Here is a 19,489-nt window from a genome sequence, read left to right as displayed (position 1 = left end):
AGAGGTCAGGTGAGACACCCCAGAGGGGAATACAGACGAGCTCCATGCTAGAGATGGAGGTTTGCTGAACTTACCTGCACATAGCAAAGGGTGCTCAGGATGCCCCGCCTGTTCTGAAAGGTTATCCCATGGAAATGGAGAGCAAAACATCACCCAAGGTGCTCAATGCCTGATAACGTCAGACTCTTTGGTAACGGAGCTGTTCAGGTCATGCAGCGAGTGACATCATCGCCGTGTGTTGCACTGAGCAATAAGAAGTCATTCCCGGGGAGGCTCAGCAAGGACAGGCTGCATCTCTCTCCCACGCAGGGTCCCCCAGATAAGAGCCACTAGTCAAGGGAGGCCACTCCATCCTGCATGATTCCCAGGCCCCATAGCACCTTCAGGAATCACCAAAAAAGGCCCCTAGAGAATGTCTGCTAACTCCCGTTGATTCAGAGGGGCCTGCAGAAACGGGGGTCTCTGGGGCTTGCGTTGATGGAGGGAAGGGAGTCTCCTTGGTGTTTAGCAGCTGGGCCATCGTAGGAGCTGGCTTAGGTATGAAGCTCAAGGCCGCCTGCGGGGCGAACCCTGGGAGCTCTCCCCAGCCCCTGGCAGAGTCTGGAGGAGGAGGCAGGTTTTCTTTTTGTTTATTTTCCTCCTGTCTGTTTTACTTACCTCTGTGTCCCCAGGACATGACATTCAGGAGGATTCAGAAAGTGTATCCAATAAGTCAACAAGAGAGTGAGTGAGTGAATGATAGGAGACACCTGTCTCCATGCAGCAAGCCGTCATCCCAGCTGCTCCGGAGGCTGAAGGCAGGAGGATCCCAAGGTCAAAGCCAGCCTCAGCCATCGAGTGAGGCCCTTAGCAACTCAAGGAGATTCTGTCTCAAAATAAAATACAAAAAAGGGCTGGAGATGTGACTCAGTGATTGAGCGCCCCTGAGCTCAATCTCTGGTACAAAAAAAAAAAAAAGAAACAAAAATAAGATTGAGAAAGGTGAGACGTGACCTTCTAAAGAATCTGGAGAGGGTTTGGAGGCCTTGGCTGTCAATTTAGAAGGTCTCAAGTTCATTTGGGAAAGAGGGTACTAGTTGCACAGTGGAGATAAGGCCCATCCACTCTTGCTGGCTGGTTCAGAAGGGGGCAGAAGCTGGTTAGAGATGGCCATTCTCAGGAGATGTCCATGCCCCCAGGGGACCCCGCTGGGTCTGCTGTATTGGCAGCCTCTCGTCCTGCCCTCTTGTCCCCGGGGCTTTCTCAAGCCTCAACTGGGAACTCCTCATATTCTTACCCTGAGCTTTGGATTTGACCTGTGATGGTGAGCACCCTCCTCCTGAAGGACCTGTCCCCCCACTTCTCCCACTAAACAGGCACCCAGCCAGCTCCTAAGCTAGAAAGCCACTCCTTCAGGGAGGAGGGACACTGTTCCCACCCTGCACATGGCGCTTGCTGCTGGAGCACCTCAGCCCACCCTGAGGGGACGTGTCCATGGATGGACTCCTTCCCCCAAGATGTCATCCCCAGGGAAAGGAGGGACAGGCCTGTTTTCTTCAGCACCTGGACCCCATTGCCAAGCCCGGTGCTCACAGAGTGAGCTCCCGGTGAATGTGCTAGAGGGCTCCCAGTCTCCTTAGCTCTGAGCAATATCAGCGGAAGGTGCTGAAGATGTCCCATAGCCATGTGGCTGGCCCTGGACAGAGAGTGGGCTTAACTGTTTGCAGAAGGAGTGTGAAGCCTGCAGAAGTAGGTGGTTTGTTTATTCAGCCATCGTACACTGGGTACTGACTCTGTGCCAGTTCTGTTCGATGCCAGTGATACAAAGACAGGCCAGAATCACAAGTGGGAGAGAAAGACAGACGATTGCTAGACAGTCGGTTTGTGAGTCGAGGGTCTATTTAGGAGGTGCTGGGAGTAGGGGATGCAGCAGCTCCTGCTGTTTTACTGCTCAAACCTCAGCATGCAGACGGAACAGCTGGGGACTCATTGAAGGGCAGATCCTGTTGCAGGGAGGCCCAGAGTCGGGACCTGGGATGCTGCTGTTCTAGAGGATCCCAGGTGATGCTGAGACCATTGGTCCATGTTATGGCCTATTTGTATTCCCCTAAAATACACATGTTCAAAGCTAACCCCCAAGGGATGGCGTGAAGGGGGTACTGTGGGAGCCAATTAGGTTATAAATGGTATCGGTGCCCCCGTTATGGGATTGAGCCCCACTGAGCTTATGTGCTCCTTTCACCTCCCGAGGACACAGTTGAGAAGGAGCCCTCTGTGAAGCAGGGCCAACAGCGCTGAATGCTCCGTCTGTCAGTGCCTCCATCTTGGACTTCCCAGCCTCCAGAACCGTGAGAAAGAAATGCTTGTTTTGTTATAGCAGCCTGCGTGGACTGAGACAGTCCACAGAGCCAACTTTGAATAGTTCAATATTTTCAGAAAGGGTTTAGAGAAGGTGACATGAGTAAACCTTGGAATTCGAGGAGAGTTTTGCAAGGTGGAGAAGCAAGGAGGGGGTCACCAGGCTGAGAGAACATGGAATGCAGACGCATGTGTGTGGCAGGGTAGACGCACATGTGTGGCAGGGCAGTGCGTGTAGATGTGCCGGTGGTGTGTGGAGGTATTCGTGCATGTGTGGTATGTACGTTTGTGGGTGCAGGTATGTGTGTGCTGCTGGCTGGGTGTTTCATGAGTGGGACAGTTGGGGTGGGATGTACGTGCCTGGGCCTTGTGCATGGAGGGGTCAGAGCTTCTCAGGTAACTGGAGAAGTCCACGGCACTGGGCTCTGGGAGGGCTGTGGGAGACCAGAGTTTTCTGCAACTGTGTCAAGCAAGAGATCCACACCACTCTATATGGGACAGGGAGCCAGTGGAGAGTCATTAAGGACACAACCTAAAGAGAGTATAATTTAGAAAGGGGACTTGATTTATATACTGGCAGCAATCTTTTTACAAAAGGTTCAATTTTTTTTTTTTTTTTTTTTTTTAGGACAGTGAGCTTCTAGTAATTTCCTTTCCATCATGATATCAAATCAGCCTGGCTGATTTTTTTTTTTTTTTAACACAGCCTTAGCTGATGTCTCCTGATCTTTCCACCCTTAAATTTTCCTTGTTGACTTTGCATAAGCATAGATTTCCAGGTGAGGGAATGTTACCATTAAAATATAAATTAACAACACCAGTTTATATTTTCTCAACACCAGTTGTCTTGGGACGTGGCGAAGGAGGCAGGGCTGCCTAGTGGTTAAACAGCTCGAGCATCTGCTTAAAACAAGCTTGGGTTGGAGCCCTGGCTCTGTTCGCAAGGCTGGGCAAGTTATTGAGCTTCTCCAAGGCACAGTTCTGTGATCTGTCGGAAAAAGAGGTTGTTGGAAGGATTTAGTGAAATATGGCACACTGAGGGCTTAGCTGGATTCTTGACATGTAGCCCGCGCTCAGAAAAGGAAAATCATCCATATCATCTTGAGGGTAAATTTCATAGTGATCTTGCCTTGCCTGAGATGGGAAGGAGGAAGCAAAACCTGTCACATGTCAGGTGACCACAGCATACGTGACCCACTGACCAGAGGTCCAGCCGTGCCCGGGAACCTCCTGACATGCCGTCACATAGCTCCTCATAGGAGAGGGAGAATTCAAATCTAGGCACGTCTGCCCTCCAAGGCTCTGTGTGCGTTCCTCGCACTGGCCACCGTGACAGACCCGTTGTGTGCCTCCCGACCACTCCTCCAACACCTTAGCTTTCACCTTTGCTGTGCGTGTGAAGTCGATATTTGGAATTATTAGTCTTCTCTGGGAGATGACAGAGTTTCTATAATCTGCAACTGTTTCTCTGGCTGGCCAGACCTTCAAGCAATAAACTTCACCTTTATTGACAAACTTCGGATGCCTTTCAAAAAAAATAAAACAAACAGGTAAGAAACAAGAAACTTGTTCAGGGTGAAAAAGCTTGGCTCTGGGCTGTGAATTGATTGATTCACCCCAAACCAGGCTTACTCCAAACCTTCTGATCAGGCCGAGGCATCTGTGTGAGATCCAATGGGCGGGTGTGGGGGGTGTTGTGTGTGGACCAAGCTACTGGCACCGACTTTTGTCTTTCTCTTCTGCAGACGTCTAATAACAGTATCCCAATTCAACACACATGGGTTGGATTGTAACTTTATACCTGGAGCAAGTAAGGGAAGCATAGTTTTTCTCAGAGAAGACAGATGTAATCAGATTGTAGGCAACCTCATGGTTTTATTTGATCCCTCAAGTGGTAGACACACAAAAGGGCACATGGCACTGTCACCATGTTACAGAGGGAGACGCTTGGGGTACGCCAAGGCGGATGATATCCGTTCATTCGTTCGTTCATTTAAGCAATGCTTACTAGATATTGAATGTATGCCAGGCCCTGGGTTCCCAGTGGCGACAAACACCGTGGATAATGGCTGTGTGAGTTCCCAGCCTAGGCGAGGGTGGACGGCGCTACATTTTTAAGCACACGTATTGTATTTGTCAGCTTTTTGTCACTGTGACCAATACCTGAGAAAAACAACTTAGAGGAGGAGAGATTTATTTTGCCTCATGGTTGCAGTGCATGGTCAGCTGATGCAAGGCAGAAACATCATGGGAGACAGGTGTGCGTGCCGGGGGTGGGGTTGGGGGAAGCAGTCAGCTCATGGCAGCTGAGAGGCAGAGAGAGGGGAGGGGAAAGGAGGGAAGAACCAGGAACAAAAATATCATCCCCAAAGGCACGTCCCCAGGAGCCTACTCCCTCCAACCGTGCCCCACCTGCCCACCGTTTCCACCCGCTCCCACTGGTCAATTCAGCATCAGTGACCACGGATGAGCTCAGAGCCCTCAAAATCCAGTCACCTCCCCCAAAGCCCCACCTCTGGTCATGGATGCATTGGGGACACCTTCAACACATGAGCTTTGGGGGCACATTCCAGATCTCAACCGGAACACGTGGGAAGAGTTAAAAATGGCAAGAAGAGCTATTGGAGGTGCATAGAGCAGGAGCTGTCGGGTGGGACTTGAAGAATAAAGCCCATGGAGGCGACATGAGGTGGGAATCTGAGGGATGAGTAAGGACAGCTTCCGCCATGATGTTCTGCCTCACCTTGGGCCCAGAGCGACCGTCTCCACTGACCATGGACCTCACCGCTGAAGCCATGCGTTGAAATAAACTTCCTCCTCTCATTTGTTCTAGTTGGATATTTTGGTCACAGCAAAGCAAGACTCACTAACACAGAGCTTAAATGGAGGAGAGGAATTGAAATCAGGACGCAAACAAGTCTTTTAAGAAGCTTGGATACACAGGGGACAGAGAAAAAGGACCAGTCCCTTTTTATTTCTAATAACTTTATTTTATTTTTTTAATGTGGTGCTGAGGATGGAACCCAGTGCCTCATACATGCTAGGCAAGCGCTCCACCACTGAGCCCCAGCCCCAGCCCCTGGCCCACGTTCATAACATCACTGTTGAGGATATGGTTCTTCTCATCACTTGTGCTCCACCACAGTTCGAGCCCCCGTGGATCCTCACCTAGATTATGGTAGTAATGACCCCAAAATGTTCTCCCCACCTCTGCGCTTGCCTCATCATATGAGAATTTAATCACAAGCTATGTGGGTGCCTCGTAGCTCAGTTCTGTTGAGCTGGGTTCCCATTGGCTGCATGAAAGCCAGACTGTTACCACATCCGACAGGGCCCTCCCTATGGGATCCACGATCCATCTTGGAAACCAAGCCCTCTGTGAGTTCAGCTCACACCACACTCACCTCATTTGTTTTTCTCCCAAGACCCCTGGCTTCCCTGATGTGATCCTCCAACCTCGTGCACAGGACCACAATGGGAATTCAAGACCCGAGAGGCGGGGGAGTCCCCAGTCCTGGGCATGCGCCGTAGCTGGAGGGACTGACCGAAAGTCAACCTGTTGCTAGTGAACCAACATTAGCATTGTGGTTTACTCCTCTCCTGTGCATTTTTCAGGGGGGAAAAAAAGAATCTTAAACACATGCACAGTAGAAAAGAAATGATGTGAGGCTCAGGTGTCAATCAACCCCAGGTCCATCCAGGGGAGAACTAGCACAGCCTGATAAACGCAAGGTCCTCTGCGCACGCCGGGCCTTGAAGCCAGCTCTCCTGCTCGGCCCACTCTGCTTTATGGATTGTGCTTTCACTTCTAGAAAATTTGAGTTGCCAAGAGCCTGGAGCAGGGACCCCCTGGGCACCTCATGCCCATGTTCTGGGAATAGCACTACTTTGTGGGTGTGTCTTGGGTTCTCTCTTCTGCTATCTGGCCCCTGCAGTCTGAATGCTACCATCCTTCCCAAATGATTGATGTTGAAATCTCATCACCACCCTGATGGTGTCAGGAGGCAGGATCATAAACATTGGGGATCTGTGTCTTTATGTAGGTGGTCCCCAAAGAGCTGCCTTGCTCTTGCTATTCCCTGAGAATGCTTGATCTGCTGACACCTTGTTCTTGGCCTTCCCAGCTTCTAGAACCGTAAGGAATGATTTTCTGTCGACTGTGAGCTACCTAGTCTTTGGTATTTTGTTACAGAATCCCAAACAGACCATCAAAACATATGGAGACCCCTCAAGAGAGAGGATTGCTGATTCAGCAAATATTTATGGAGCGATTACTGTGGCCTGGCCCTGCCCCGGGCGCCCTGGATACCTGAATGCCCGTGCCCTTGACGAGGTAACCGCTGTTAAACAGGATGCTCACACTCCTCTCGGAGTCAGCAGCATCAGCATTCCCTAGAGCCTGTCGGAAGTGCAGTCTTGGGAGACTGAATTCCAGCCTCTGAGCATGGGGCCCACAGAGCTAGGTTGTATCCAGGTTTTCAGGTGCTCTTTCTGCCCATGGATATTTTAGAACCCTGGCTATATAAAATGATTCCCCCCGGGCTGTGTGCATCACCCGGAGAGCAGCTCAGCTATGGCAGAAGGATGGGAACAGGGGAATGTTTTTTCCTCTGAGGGGCCTGTTAGAGTGTCCGGCATCTGAACCATCATATAAATTTCTCTGATGCAAACACAAATCGCCCGATGACCACAGCCACCAGCCCTCCGGAGGAAGAGCGGCTGCTCATTGGCAAATGCAATACTCAGGGCTCTGTTCTGCCTTTGTATTAGCCAAACTTATTAAATGCCCCCTTCTCAGCCAAGCTCGCCGGCTTCTTTCCTGTTTCCTTCTGTCCAAACTGGAAGGCTCGGGGCTTGGCTTGTCATGTCTTTCAGGGGCTGCTAAACAGAGACAGCCTCTGGGAGTTCTGTTGCCTGCAACTCAAAGCATCTATCAAAGCGGGAGACATTTTGGCAGAGCCGTAGTGAACAGATTTCTAAAACTAAATTAAGTTTTTTTTGTTTGTTTGTGTTTTTGGAATCAGGCTTCAATATGTTGTATTTACCTGCAAATTCTGGCTGTACATTTATTTTCCAAAATTTCAAAAAAGTGTGTGTGTGAGTGGAGTGGGGTGGGGTGGGGGGGGTGGACAACAGAGTCCAGAATTCAGGAAATAAAGGTTGATTGCAGGCTGTGGTTCTCTCTCAGTGTTTCTGCAGAAGGACCCGATGGGTTACTCTCGCTTTCAATCCCCTCCATGAATTGATGGATTGATTGGTTTGTTCAATAAGTAAATACTATCGAGCTGGGTTTGAGGCATGGGGGGGAGCGTTCTAGGTGGGCGGTAGCATCCATCATGCTGAAGTAGATGCCATTGGCTTTTGCTGGGAATGTAACCCTAGACACCCCTGCGGAGCGTCCCACGTCTACCCACGGCTTCCACTTTGGAACAGTGATAACCTGAAAGGTTTCCTTTTTAGATTTTTCCCCAACTCAGCTTCAGACATCGATACCCAAATGCTGGCTTGGCCACTTCACGGGGATATTAATTCATCTCACACTCATCGTCCCCAAAGGCTAACGTCGTGACCTTCCGGGGACCACCTTGCTCTCTCTGCTCTTCCCTGTCTTCATGGAGGACTGGGCCAACCACCCAGTGATTCAGTAGAAAATCCCAAAGTCATCTTTGAGCTGCTGGCGTGGCGATTCCATAGAGCCAGACCGCCATGGAATCATGCCTGGAATGTCTGTCTGAGTTGTTGGTACCCATTGAGACTCCTCTCCGTAGGGACTAGCTCCTCTTGTGTTGAAGACAGCAATAGACTTGCATCTGCCTCCTGTCCCCAGGGAGGTTCCAGACCAATCTGTTCTCCACCCACAATCAAGGGGGGGGGGCTCTTCAAAATCCAAAACCCATTTTTTGGGTACTTCCCATTGTCCTCGAGATAATAATTAGATTTATTGATCAACACTAGGTGGTACTTATATATATGATATTAAATGTTTTATATATTTTATCCCATTTTCCTATATTAACTCACTTAAGCAAAACCAAAATCTTTCAGTGCCATCAGATCGTGTGAGCAAGACCCCTCTCCCAGGTTATCTGTGAAGTGGTGATTTCCGTACCACAGTCGTCTCCTCGTACACCTGCTTCTGAAAGAATCCTGTGAACTCCGTGCTGCTGTGTGGACTGAGGAGCCTCTCACCTCTTCCATGTTGGCTCATGAATGTCACCATCCCTGGTCCGGCAGGAGGGTAGGGTCTGGTGTTAATGTCCCATTGTGGTTCAAAGAAACCATTCTTGGACTCGGGATGCTTTGATCCCAAGTTATCCGTTTTCAACTTGCTTACATCAACGAGAGGCATTTCTCAGAAGCATCTAGGTCGTTTAATGAATCCCAGAGACAGAATCAAGCAAACCCAGTCTCAGAGGAGAAGACACAGTTACCAGACAGTCGTCAGGATAGATGCTGGAGGTCAACTGTAACGCTCTCTGCAGAGCGATGACAGAGTTTTAACATACACACAGCTCCTGCCAGGCTCAGGGGCACATGCCTGTGGCTCTGGAGGCTGAGGCAGGAGGATTGCAAGTTCAGAGACAGCCTCAGCAAAAGGGAGGCACTGAACAACTCAGTGAGACCCTGTCTCTAAATAAAATACAAAACAGGGCTGGGGATGGGGCTCAGTGGTTGAGTTCCCTAGGCTCAATCTCTGGTACCAAAAAAATAAAAAGAAATACACAGAGCTCCTACTTCCACATGGGGTAATGGGGTATGGTCCAAGTGACCGTCCCAGAATAATTAACAGCTCCTATCTCAGTTCTGAAGAGCCTATCGGATTGGCCCAGTGGGGCTGAGGGTCCGAGCATCATGAGCCAGCAGGATGGGGTTACTCAGTACAGCCCTGTCTGCAAGCAGAAGCTGAGACCGTGACCTCACCGGGAGCGCTGGCGGGTGCTGCTCTTGGCCTCATTTTGAAAGCTTTCTGAGCATCCCGAATCCTCCCAGCTCGCTCCCTGTGCTGAGAGCTCGAAGCTCAGTGTCACAGATTACTCTGTGATGCTCTTGAAACACAAACCGAAGGCAGTCCCAACTCTAAAGATCTGGGGATTAAGCGGAAAAACCTCTTGTGTCGTTTCAGCAAAGAAGCGGCAAATCCCCTAAGTCTCAGCGAAGGGGGAGCTTGAAGGAGGAGACATCAGAGAAATCAAACACTCTGCTCTGCTCTCATGTCCTGGGAGGGGATTTGTGGCTTCAAACAGTCAGCTCTGATGTGTCTTTTGCAAAGCCCAAAGCCCTCCGTGAATGCAAGAGAGAGAAGACCAGAAGGCAGAGGCCGGGCATGACATACGCGGAGGCTGTGTTGCTGGAGAGCCTCCGCCCCATGGTTTAAAACCAGTGCGAAGCCCTGACCCACCTTCTCACCCCCATCTTTCATGTCTCCTTCCAGCTGCCAGGTTGCTGATCCCTCGTGGAGGGAGCTCCATGGTCTTGCTTCTCTGCCAGACCTCTGTATGGAAGGGAGCCGAGTCCTTCCTGTCTCTAGAGAATACCTCCTATCCAGAGGCCATCCATAGTACCGCCTCTGGACACCTTAAAAAAAAAGAAAATAAAAACTTTGTTAGATCAGATTTACGTATAAAAAATTCCTTCATTGTAAGTGCCCCCATTCAAAGATGCTTAGAAACTTTAGAGTGCTGCAACCATCCCACAATCCAATTCAGAACATTTCTTCTCCCCTCAAAGATTGTTCCTGCCTTATCCTAATCAACTCCCATCCCCACCTACCACCCCCGGCATCCACAAATCTCAAGGTCGCTGTAGATTTGTCTTTGTGAGCTCACACTCCCTCTGGCAAAGTAATTCTGCCCTGAACCTCCTCTGTACTTACTTATCAAATGGTCTGTTGACTGCGGTTAATGTGCCTCTCCGACTAGAGTTTTGATACCCAGGTCACTTTCTTACCTTGGGGGCTCCGTAGAATCCCTGCACGTGGCAGGTAGGTGGAAACGGTCTGTGACTGGTCACGGGCATCTATCAAGTTTTTCACTTGGTCTCTGGGGCAGATTTCATGCTGTTTCTCTAAGAAAAGCATAGCTAACATTTACTGAGCATTTACTATGTGCTGGATGCTCTACCAAGTGTTAAGACTGAAACCTCGTCCACCTGATGGAACCCCATGCCAGCCGAAGAGGTGATGACTCTGGTCATTGGCACGTACAGGGAAGATAAGACTGAGGCTGGGGAAAGATGAGGATTTGCAGTCGTAAGCCATAGACCTCCAACCTGGCCCTGCTTGCCCTGAAATCCTTCCTCTCTTCCTCAAATCTTGAGCACCTCCCATCTGCTGTCCTCATGGCCACGAGAACCATGCCTAATGGTTCCCCCAGTGGCAATGGGTCTGTGCCCTTTAGATTTCCGTTTGTGTTTTGGTCAGTGAGCACCTCCTTTGCATTCATCTTGGGGTCCCTCTGCAGGGACGGGAGTATTTGGAATACGTTAAGATCTTTGACTAATCTGGTGTGAAGCCATTTGGTTTTCCTGATCAGCTAAATCGACTGTGCGTTTTCCTTCCCCCGTAGATTTCTTGCAGGCAATGGCCCAGTCGAAAATGAAGTAATAACAACAAACTTCACGTTTGCAAAGCATTTGGTGGGGGAAAAACTGCTGGAGAGACTCATAGAAAAACTGAACTGGATTCTTTTGACTTTTTTTTTTTTTTTGGTAGGATTTAAGTTCAACGTTTTGGGAATGTTAGAAGCAAAGGAACGACAAGGTACAGGATGGGTTTGTGACATTGGACTTTGCTGTAGCCCTCAGACACGAGAAATGAGGCCTTGGCTCTTAGAAGGATGTTGTATGGCTACCAATGCATGGGATAATCCTGACTCCCCTGGATGACCCTCTTCAGGGACCAGGGTGGACTTAACCGGGAAAGTTCTCACAGTATCTTAGGTCATGGTCAAGAAATTTAACTGCCTGTGTGCTGGTAAGTGATGGATGGAGACGAAGTAGGCCCAGTAGAGGGTAATAGGGAGTAGTGAGGACTAGGGTAAAATAGAGCAAAACAATTCCTATCTTCAGGAGGTAGCTACTCCTTGAACCCAGCTCACTATTTTCTTATATTCCCCTCAATTTCTCTGATTTTTTTTTCAGAACAAACTAGATATGTAGATACTTATTGCAAAATCTTCTGATACCTTTATTTATTCCATCCATCAATTTAGTCAGTGGTGATCGAACACCTCTTGGGTGCCAGGTCCTGTTCTAGGTGTTGAGGATGTAGCTGTGGACCGTCTTCTGCTTCATCATTATGGAGCGAGCGGATTATATTTGGGGGCCAAACTCAGTCTTTGGTCTATGATGTTAACAACTCCTGGCTTGGGGTCTTGGTCCCCGTCCAGTGGAATCACCGAGTGCCACTTGGCCTTCTCAATGACCCGACCGTGAAGCGTTCGTGGCCGGGTTTCTTCCACCCGCAGCGCTGAAGGTCAAGTGCAAAGTGGGTGCTGGGAAGTTTCGTGCTGTGCCTGAGCATGGTGACACCCAGAGAAATAGGAAGCAGCGTTTAGAGGACAGTAGGTTGTCCAGGGACGGTTTCAGCCCAGGGCACCAAAAAAAAAAAAAAAAGATAGAGAACGCCACCCTGTCCGGCAGGTGATGGGGAAGAAACTGAGTCTCGGGAAGGTTAAAGATTCTCTTCAAGGGCACGGAGAAGAAGCTGGACTCCCCTCCAGGCTCCCCGTTTCTAATCTGCAACCCGAACCCACCCCGTGGGAGTCCCCCTTCTAGGACCCCTGGCCCCATCTGAAGAGACCCCAGGCAAGGTGGGCAGGAGTGTTGAGGAAGCCCTGCCTGCGACCCGTGAGACTCTCCAAGGCCACGCATCTCAGGTGACTTGGCCTTGACCTGATGTCAGCACTTGCAGGCCCACTTTCCAGGGCTGACGTCACAAGTCCTTGGTAGAGTTGATCACCTACCCCTTGGGCTGGCCCCAGGAAAGGAGAGAGAAGGAACAGAGGCCGTGAGCTATCCCATCTGGAGCAGGCAAGGGCCAGTCTGCTGGCTGACATGGGCAAAGCCAGGTGACATGGGCAAAGCCAGGTGACATGGGCAAAGCCAGGTGACAGTGGCCTTTCCTAAAGAAGGTCAGTGCTTCTGAATGAAACCCTGGGGGACGCTCCCTTCTCACAGTCCTCTCGGGGTCGGCCTCATCTACTTTCCAGCTGAGGAAGGAGGATCCCAAGTTCAAGGCTGGCCTCAGCAACTTGGCAAGAACTTGACTCAAAATAAATAAATAAAATAAAATAAAATAAAATAAAATAAAATAAAATAAAATAAAATGACTGGAGATGCAGCTTAATGGTAGGGCGCTCTTGGGTTCAATTCCCAGTACTGAAGACAGGAAGGGAGGAAGGAAGGAAGAGTATTAATCTACCATATATTTCAAAACACCTAAAGAGGGACTTTTAAATACACTCGCCACAAAAATATGATGAATATCGAAATATCACATGATATGCATAAACATATGCGATTATTAAGTGTCAATGTAAAAGAAAATAGTACTTAAAAAAAAGCAAAGTGAAGACGACTTAAGAAGTTAACTCACTGGTATGGAGCCTTCAGGCAAGGGACTTGACGTCTTCCCATTTAATTTCTTGTCCTAGAAGGTAAAGAGAAAAAAAAAAAATGAGAATCTCATAAGGGAAGAAAGAGGGTCCAAGGAAACTGGGCGGAGGATTTGGGAGACAGCAGCACGGGCGCTCTGGCCTTGCAGGGAGCCGTGAGTCCCCCTGGAGAGGCGGGTGGCCCCCAGACAGGGGGGAGGGGGGGCGTAGTTCTCTCTCTCCTTCACGTTGGGCTCCACTCTGGCCGGCCTCTAATGCTCTCACCGCTGAGAGAGCGTCATCCCGCAGTGCGCTCCGGCTCTTGCGGCTTCTGCTGGGAGTGATCGTCTTCCCTTTTGCCCCAGTTCCTGAGCTCACAGAGACCGCAGACCACACCTAACTCCCAAGGACATAAGGGTCTCATAACTGTGAACCTGGGGGGAGAGAGAGCTGGAGACACGGTTTCCAGGCACCATCCAGGGTGGAGGGACCCTGGAAAGCCCCTCTCCTGGGTGGCCCCCAGCGCCCTGCGTAAAACGTGGAGCTGATCACCAGAAACCTGGCAGGACTCGCACCACCCGTGAACCCCAGGCCCCAGACAGTGCCAGAAGGGGTGATTTTCCTTTTTTATTGCCTCTGTTTCTGCACCGTGGCTTTTCTGCCAGCAACCAGGGCCTGGCTGGGTTGGCTCCTGTCCCCTGCAGGAGGCCGCTCACAAATGCTCCTTCCTCCCCGCCTCCCCGCAGGCCCCTGGCTGCTCCTCACTCAGGTGACACATTTCCACTCCCCTGCAGGAACGAGGCCTAAAGATAGATAAAGCGCAGGGCACCCTCGATGACCACTCGATGTATTGACCCAGCCGCGAGATTATCTTGGTGAGATTCAGATCGCGCTCCTTGATTCCCGAAAGCAGAAGCACCGTTCGGCGGGGCCGTCTCTCGCAGGCATTCCCGGAGCCATTTGGCAATAAGGAGGGACGGACTTGGTTATGTAGGACGGGGACGGGAAAGAGCTGATCTGAAACCACCGGACGGCCGGCTGACCGGGATGCGTTTGGCATGGGCACCTGCTGACCGCCTCTGGGTGGCGGGAAACAGGCCTCACAAAGGGAGTCCACTATTAAAATGCAGAATTATTTCAGGTCCTTTGGTTTTTGCTCGGTGCCAAAAGCTAATTTATGTGGAATGTGCAGCAGACCATATGGCTCCAGTGGGGGGTTGCCAGCACCCCTGGCCGCTCTGGCTGTGCCTTGGATGCTTTCCACCTGGGAGAGGTAACCAGGCGAGGGCTGCCTAGCTGCTCCCCGAGGGTGGACCGTGGGGAAGCAATTCCACTGGAAGGGACTTGGGCCCCAGAGGCTGCATTTCCTAGCAACAGAGGTTCCCCAATAGACAGAAGCCAAACCATGGGCTGAAAATCCACCCCTCCCCATCCTACCTGCTTTCCACCCCTCACCCTGGCACCTCACACCACATGGACCCTGGAAAGCAGTTTACTACATTTAAATTCTTTCCTGATGCCTTTCTGCAGATTTTATTTATTTATTTATTTATTTATTTTGGTCGAGGGGAAGAGTGGCAGCTGCCATTTTGGGCACCAGATTCATGCCAAGTGTTCTCATCTCTCGCCCATTTGACACCACCATGATTACCTGGAGGTGACGTCTGAGATGTCAGGGATAGACACTCATAGCTGGGAGTACATGATGCGTCCAACGTTGGCTGGGAGCCAAGCGCTCTGCTTAGCTCTTTAAGTGCATCAGCCACTGATCCTTCGTGAGATCCTTCAGAGGTTCTTCAAGGTGTTATCCCACTTCACCGAAGAAGATCCCGAGGCTCCAGGAGGCCAAAGTACTTGTTCAAGGTAGAACAGCTTCTCAGCGGCAGGACTGGACTTTAGACTCCTGTCTGTCTGGTGTTCAAACCCAAGTTCTTCTCACCGTTTTAAAAGAGGGAGGGCGAGATGCAGGAGTTTTCTTCAGAAATGTGAAGAGGGAGCGGATCTCAGACACCGTAAGTCTCTATTTTCCCATTCCACCTTCCCTGGGCTGTCAGCTGTGACAGGGAACCGCAGTTACCTTTCTGTGGATTCAGGCTGCTGCTCCCCATCATTTGCCAGAGACACTCAGGGGTGACTCACCCCCAACAGTGCCAACTCGTCATCTATTGCTCTGAGATCTGCTTCCTCCTGCAGAGCCGCTCTCTGGATACTGCCGTCTCTGTCTCCTGCAGACACCAGCTCTCAGCAATCTCATTAAACTGGCCTTAATTACTCATGTGCAGGCCAGGAGGGGGACTTGTCGTGTGTCTCTCCTCCACTCATTGATTGGCTGCAGAGAGGTTTCCGTTAGACAGCGGATTAGGAAAGGTTAGTTTCCCTAATTCTCCAACACTCTTCCTGGTGATAATTGGTTCCCGGGTGAAGCCTCATCCCAAGCAGAGGTGTCCGATGTTGGCTGTCCACCCTTGGTTGCATTTGAAGTGAGGTTTGGTGCAGCTGAGCAAACAGTTCCCCTCGTTTCCTTGGAGCAGAAAACAGAATCCAGATGCCACAGAGAACGTGGATCCTGCTTTATGAACTCTCTGCAGGAACCACATTAGATTTTCTCTGCTTGTATCCTCTGTCCACCTCCAGGAAGTTCAATCACTCATAGCTGGTTTCCCCAGCACCCCCCGACTGTCTCCGCATCACCCCCTAGAAAGGGTCATGTGATTTCTTAGGTTCTTTTTGACCTTGAGGTTCTTGGAGGAGGTACTTGCTTCTGACCTGTTTCTGCCTTCTCCCTGTTTGGGTCTTTACCCCCTGTGCCCTCCGAGTCTTGCCAAGCAATATCCTGGCTAAGGGTAGGTGACCAGGTCACTAAGGAAGGACCAGAAACCATGACCCAGGAGAAGCGATTGATGGACTTGGGAAGGAAAGAGACCCACTCTCACCTGGGGACAGACAGGGGGGCAAAGGCTTCAGAGGAGAGAGGGGCCAGCGTGAGAAGAATGTTTCAGAGGACACAATCAGGGCTCATGGACAGGAAAGAGAGGCAGATGGAGAAATTTTACTCCCCTAGAAAGAGCCCTCATAATGATCAGCTCTGTTAGCAAAGATAAGAGTCTGCCAAGGCATGACGGGTCTGGGGTGTTTGGCTGAGCTGTTTGCTTTTCTGCAAAGCACCTTGACTGAGGGACATGGAAGTCTGGACATGGAAGTCTCCCACGCCCTTGACAGTGGGGTTAGCCTATCAGAGAGATGCAGTGATCAGGGTTGATGGATTGCAACCTGCCACGGGTAAGGTAAAGCTGCGACCTGCAGAACATTTTCCCTCAATAATGAGTCTCCTTGGGGATCTTCCATACCAATGTTGATTTTTTAAGAGAAGTTTCAGGATCACCACAAAATTGAATGGAAGATCCAGAAATTTCCATATACCCGCCGCCCCACACAGGTATAGCCTTCCCCAGGCACAGCCTCCCCCACTGGAGTGGTACATCTGTGACAATCAATGGCCAGACACGGACTCGTCCTTATCTCCCTAGGTCCGTGGTGTGAGTTAAGGTTCACTCTCTCGCAGTTGAATGTTTTGTGGATTTGGACAAATGGATAATGACGTGGATTCATCATAGCCACTGTTACAGAATAGCTTCTCTGCCCTGAATAGTCTCTGCCTCTTGATCCCTCTTTCCCTCCCCCCAAGCCTTGGAAACCACCAGAGGTTTGACTTTATCCAGTTTTCTCTTTTCCAGAATGTTACATAGTTGGAATCTGACAGTAGGTAGCCTGTTCAGATTGAGTTCTTTTACTAAGTAACATGTGTTTAAGGTTCCTTTGTGTCTTTTCATGACTTGATAGCTCATTTCTTCTTAGCACGAAACAATCCCATCGTCTGGGTGTAGGACAGTGTGTCCATTCACCTGCTCTAGGGGGGTCTTCGCTGCCTTCAAGCTCTGGCCACTCTGAGTAAAGCTGCTGTCTGTGGTGTGGACGTGTTTCTAGAATGTCTACGGTTTTTTAAAGTCAGCGGTGGAGACTTTAATGTGAAATCGCCCACACAAATACATCAACTTAATTATTATTTAAAAAACAAAAAAACTAGGGGACCAACAAAGTACATTGTCATTCCAGAATCTCTGATGACAAACTGAGGGACAATCTCTGTAGCAGCTCTGTTGATCAGATTTGGTTTATGATGATACCGTTACGAAGACTTCTAGCTGAGATGGATAGTTCTTTTTGCTTCTGGAGAGAGATTTCTGTGAGTGGTATCTGGGACTCTACATTCAATCCTGTCCCTGCATGTTAATTAGTGATTGGATGAGGACCTAGAAGGTCTATTAATCAGATCTGCCGATGATGTCAGGCTGCATGATGGTATCAGGACTTAAAACCCAAACAAGTTGAAATTTAGTAGGGCTTTACGCGAAGTTTTGTTTTTAGGTCTAAAATATGAATTACAGTGTCACTGCTGATTTAGAATGTGTTTATGTAAAAACAAAAAAAGAGAGAAAAAATAGGATCTTGCAGATTTGTTGACCACAAGATAAATATAGATAGTAGCTGATAGAGATAATAAAAGTGTGGTAGCTGAATATATACGGATGATCACCCATTTATCAATTGTTACATGGCATTATCTCTGTACCAGGAGACAGGCTTCATGCAGAGGAATAAGCAGATGACTGAGACCTGGAGGAACTTTTGGTTACAGATTAGGATGTGTCAGAGTTTAGTAGGATAAACTCTACAGGACAGTCGTTTTATTTATTTATTTGTTTGTTTATTTATTTATTTATTTTTTTGCTGAGGACTATGGGACTCTCAAATATCGTGTAACTTATTTTCTAGTGTTATATAGCAATTCACTGGGCAGGGAAAAACAGAGGCTTTGAAGGAAGGGTAGGAGTTTTTCAGGTAAAAATTGGGAAGCAGAGTTGCAGGGGTAGTTGTGGTCGACGTTTGTACCTTTCGACACCCCGTAGTTGACATTGGCATTGGGAGACCTTGAGCGTCTCTCGGGCTCTGTAGGTGGCGTGAAGTTCTGCAGCTCTGACCTTGGAGGGGAACGAATGGAGGACTGGCTCACCTGGTCCGGGGTGTTCCACCCTTTGGCCATCCAGGGAGGACCCATCAGGGACAAGGCGATACCTTTCTGGGGCTGATGTTTGGGTTAATGGGAAAGTTGACCATCTGCCCAATTGATTGCCAGAAAGAGAAAGTCCATTTGGAACGAGGATGACAGCTGGGTGGTACCTTTTATGGGGGTTAGGAATGAAATCAGCATCCAGGAAACAGACCCAAAAAGGGAAGAGAGAGAAATTTTGTGTCCGTAGAATGCTTTACTGCCACAAATCTGTTGATTCCCTTTGTTCTTGTATCACTGTGAATTGAGATTTTTTTCCCCCTCATTTCCAAATCAAGGGGATCCTGTGGGGTCGTATTTATCTGTAGTGGCTGCGGCAGAGCGAGGGCATTTCCAGGCAGAGAGACTGCACCGCCCAGACTCAGGGACACATGATGCTCTGTGTGCTCATGAGGCCCTGGGGGTGAGTGTCCCTGGTTGCACAGTGGGGACCAAGGGGCGTGGGGGAAGGAGCAGGATGAGGATGGTCCTTGGGGACTCGCTGGCCTAGATGGTCGCCTGCTTTCTGGCTGGCACCCTTCTGCCCATCTCAGATTTTCCCTGGGGCTTCTGCCCTTGGCTGTTGTGTGAGGCTCCTCTGGCTAGTCTCAGAATATCTGGAGTGCTCTGTATTCAGCTACTCATCTGTCCTCCCAAGGACGCTGTGACGTTGGTAAGTAGATCCGCTTTCCCATTACAGTAGTCCCCTTTAACCTGCAGTTTTACACTCTGCAGTTTCAGGCACTTGGAACCCACCACCACGGTCGGCCTGAGAATATTAACATGGAAAATTTCAGAAGTGATTCATAAATAACTGTTCTCGCTGCGTGTGGCTACAATTGTTCTACTTCACTACTAGTCGTGGTTAACCTCTTACCCTGCCTCATTAATGAATTAAATTTGATCATAGTGTTATACAAAGGAAAAAAAAAAAAAACAGCATAGGGTTCCCTACGATCTGTGGTTTAAGGCATCCGTCAGAAGTCTTGGGATGTTTCCCCTGCAGATAAGGGTGGGGGCTACTGCACGGAGACAGGAGTGGACAGATGTGGCCATCAGCCCAACGTTACCTAGTGGAGCTTCCCAGCTGCGAGGTGTGGAGAGGTCCTTCTGCCCCGAAAGGAGGCAGGAGGGGAGTTGGCAGGCAGGGTGCCATCTGACCAAGGTTTGCTGGGACAGCTGGCATTTATGAGAAGCCCTGCAGCTTTTCAACTCAGGAGTGCTTCTGGGCTCCTCCTCCTCCCCTCGCCATGTCCAAACCCACCAGGAATGACCCCAACAACAGTCTCCGCACCCCCAGAGCCAAGCACACCCGCAGCAGTAGTCACCCATGAGGACAGCTGGGCCCAGCCTGACGAGAAGCCCAGAGTGTAATTCTGGACAATCCGGAGGCCCCGGGAAGCTCTCAGAAACAGCTGGGAGACAGTTGGAGGGCCTGGGGCCATGATCATTT

The 19,489-nt window shown here is 49.8% G+C and overlaps 1 protein-coding gene and 1 long non-coding RNA gene across 5 annotated transcripts in view; one reads left to right on the top strand and one right to left on the bottom strand.

The window, feature by feature from the left end:
• Hs3st4 (heparan sulfate-glucosamine 3-sulfotransferase 4) overlaps positions 1-19,489 on the top strand; it is a 340,113-nt gene that overhangs the window by 175,815 nt on the left and 144,809 nt on the right. The gene's annotated exons all lie outside the window — the stretch shown is intronic.
• The window catches only part of LOC120887297 (uncharacterized), a 32,313-nt gene that overhangs the window by 2,339 nt on the left and 10,485 nt on the right, over positions 1-19,489 (bottom strand). The window contains exons 2-6 of one of the 2 annotated variants that reach the window (XR_013426982.1): positions 12,932-12,985; positions 11,520-11,849; positions 9,737-9,912; positions 3,721-4,138; positions 75-865 (exon numbers count right to left, since the gene is read on the bottom strand). This is a non-coding gene — a long non-coding RNA (uncharacterized LOC120887297). Of the gene's footprint in view, positions 1-74; positions 866-3,720; positions 9,913-11,519; positions 11,850-12,931; positions 12,986-19,489 lie in introns of both variants that reach the window. The other variant, XR_013426981.1, reaches the window with a different exon arrangement.

Source organism: Ictidomys tridecemlineatus, chromosome 10 (genome assembly GCF_052094955.1).
Source record: "Ictidomys tridecemlineatus isolate mIctTri1 chromosome 10, mIctTri1.hap1, whole genome shotgun sequence".
In the NCBI taxonomy this organism is placed as follows: Eukaryota; Metazoa; Chordata; class Mammalia; order Rodentia; family Sciuridae; genus Ictidomys; species Ictidomys tridecemlineatus.
The sequence above is the reverse complement of the archived record's forward strand: the minus strand, read 5'-3'. Positions and strand labels throughout refer to the sequence as shown.